Source organism: Nicotiana tabacum, chromosome 19 (genome assembly GCF_000715075.1).
Source record: "Nicotiana tabacum cultivar K326 chromosome 19, ASM71507v2, whole genome shotgun sequence".
Lineage (NCBI taxonomy): Eukaryota > Viridiplantae > Streptophyta > Magnoliopsida > Solanales > Solanaceae > Nicotiana > Nicotiana tabacum.
This window is the reverse complement of record NC_134098.1, coordinates 101334127-101337461: the sequence shown is the minus strand read 5'-3', so window position 1 is coordinate 101337461 and position 3335 is coordinate 101334127.

Genomic DNA, 3335 nt, shown 5'->3' with positions numbered 1-3335 from the left:
ATGTTGACAGGCAAATAAAGAATTTTTTTTAATAATTCACTACTAGAAATTCGCTAAAAACCGACCAAAAAAATCGACCAACGTTGGTCGGTTATGGCAAAAACGCGACCATTACAGTGTGGACGGTGTTTTGATGGTCGGAATGGCTTACCGTCCAAAGTTGGTCGGAAATTACCGACCAACTTTGGTCGGTATATTAAAACGACCATCTGACAAGTTTAATTACTTACCGACCAACTTTGGTCGGAAACATATTTTATTAATTTAATTTTACCGACCAAAGATGGTCAGTTTAACTAAATTATATTTTTTTATTAATTATTAAAATTTAAAAAAAACGACCAACTTTGGTCGGTAATTGAAAATATATATTTTTTAAAAATAATTAAAATTAAACATTACCGACCAACTATGGTCGGTAATCTCAACAATGCAAGCAAAATACCGACCAAAGTTGGACGGTAATGTTGAATTCTGGGAATTTAATATTCATTAACCGACCAACTTTGGTCGGTATTTTGGAATAATTTATTTTTTTATTAAAAACCGACCAACTTTGGTCGGTTTTTCTGAGTTTAATTTTGGCATAAAATGTCTGTTTTGGCAGCTACACCACCTGCCAGCATACCAATACAACAACACAACAACAACAACAACAACAACAACAACAACAACAACAACAACAACAACAACAACAACAACAACAACAACAACAACAAAAACACAACAACAACAACAATAACAACAACACAACAACAACAACAACAACAACAACAACAACAACAACAACAACAACACAACAACAACAACACAACAATAACAACAACAACAACAACAACACAACAACAACAACAACAACAACAACAACAACAACAACAACAACACAACAACAACAACCAAAACATTCAATAAATACTTTAAAACTAACAAATTAAAGTTCAATTGAACATAAAAATCCAAAACCAAGTTAAAACTAATTACAACTAGTTCAAAACTGGTTCTATTTGTCTAGTTCAAAGTATATAAAAGTCAAGGGGTGTTTTCTACAATATCATCATTACCGTCTGATGAACTTTCATTTACAAGACGATATAGAGAACGGTCTTGTGGAGGACGGGAAGCACGATCACGGGGAGGACGGGAGGAACGATCACGAGCAGGACGGGAGGAACGATCACGTGGAGGTCGACCCTCTGGAGATGACTCACGAGATCGGGGCAACGGAAAAGCTCCACTAGATAGGAGAGTTCTGATCTGAGCTTGCATGCCAAGGAATTGAGCATCTCTAAGCCTTTCTCTTTCCTTGGCCGCTTCTAGCTCTGATGTGAGCTTTGTCACTGTCTCCCGCATAGCGGAGAGGCTCTCCTTATTAAGTTGCTCGCCTTGCGAGGAATCCCTATTCCTCGCATTCCACACTTATAGCGATGGAAGTTTTTAGTAGGAAGCCCGTATACCTTCCCCCATTTTGGACCGCCAACAGACTCCAACCATATTCTTTCAGCATCCTCGTCCGAAGGTTGGGTTGGCTCACCCGATTCACCAGCTGGATGACTACGGATGAATTCCTCCACGTTACTTTGGTAGCGACCCTATATTATTTTAAATTAAATCAGTATTTCAAAATTTTTATAAAAGTAAATTATAATACTTAAATGAAATTGAAAGCTTACATATGCAGTCGAGGCCCATCCTCGGCCCACCCACTCTTTCTTATTCTTCACAATATGTGTCTCCTTGAATAGCTCATCGTGACTCATTGGACGCCCATACTTCTTTTTCTGAAAATAAATTAATTTAATTAATAAACAGAATAGATATACTTAGAAAAGTAAAATAATTTAAGCAATTACGTATCAATCTTCTTTTTATTGTCCCTAGGCTGATCGCACCTCCAGTGTGCAAGGAGCCTCCCTTCTCGGATGCGCGAGCTTTCTTTCCTTTTTCGCTCCTCTCTAAGAACTCTGCGGTAAGCCATTGCCTTTGCAAATCATTTCACAAATTCTCAAGTAACCAGCCAGGCCTCTTGTTCTTCTTTCTAGCATCCGAGAAAGCATCCGCCAATCTCTTGCGAGCTTTATGATAAAAATTTGTAGCCATTTTCGCGCTATAGCGGTCTTCCTATACACACTTGCTCTGTATTTTAAAAGTTAAATATTAGATGGAAACATCATAAATATAAATTATTAAACTATTTAAAATAATATTTATACCTTAAATTGATTGAAAATTTGCTCCTTCAGTGAGAATGGGCAATCAGTCCAAGTCGCATAAGGGCTATCATAAAGCTTTCTGATGGCATTGGTGATTATCCTCGTAGTCTTATTACCCGGCCTGAACCTGCAATTTAACAATAAAAACACATTAATATCTTAGTAAAAATGTTACAAATCAATAGACGCAAAAATAATGAATAACACTTACCCATCACCCTCAGGGACTATGATGATCCTGCCATATCGATCATAATGCACTACCTCGTCATCACTATCCGAAGCATGTGTATCAGAGGCATGTGAAGACGGTGTAGGCGGGTCAGAGCTACTGCCTCGTAGGTGAAGGCCTGCAATAGATGGAGTCGATGATGAAGATGGTTGCGATCCCTGTGACTGCGACATAGCTGGATGCGACCCAAGTAGATGTGATACCGATGGTTGTGACCCGAGTGGCTGTGACCCGAGTGGCTGTGACATGGGTGGATGCGATCCATGTGGCTGTGATATGTAGGGATGTGATCCATGTGGATGTGATGCAGATGGCTGTGAGGCAGCTGGACTGTATGTCGGACGTATAGACCTATGGCCCTGTGATGGAAGACTGGGTGTCTGAATGAAGGTGTACGGCTCGTGATGCTGTGGCAGCTCAGTATAGCCGTGTGGTGGAGGATAAGACATAGGCATCTCTGAAAAGGGTGGACAAGAGGGAGTATTATTTTTCACCCTCCTCTTTCCCTTCCTACCCTTTTCTCGACCCCGAGAACTAGTAGGGTCATTGTTACCTTGACCCTTACCTGCCATCTGCATAATATAATACACATTTAGATTGAAACATATAAGAAACTAGCTATAAAATGAGAGTGCTTTAAAAAACCAACTTTTTAATCCTCATCGACGTATTGTTCCTCGTCCGAGAATTCTTCGTCCTCACTTGTTTGAGCTTCATCAGTTGATTCTTCGTCCTCATTTTCTATAATTGTTACTTCATTTATATCAACTTCTTCCAATATGCGTTCAAGATGTTCCAATCATTTTCTAACTGATCGTCCACTATTTGGTGAACATTGGAGATATCGTTTTGATATACAACATCTAACACATTCTCGACTTTCACCCTACCTA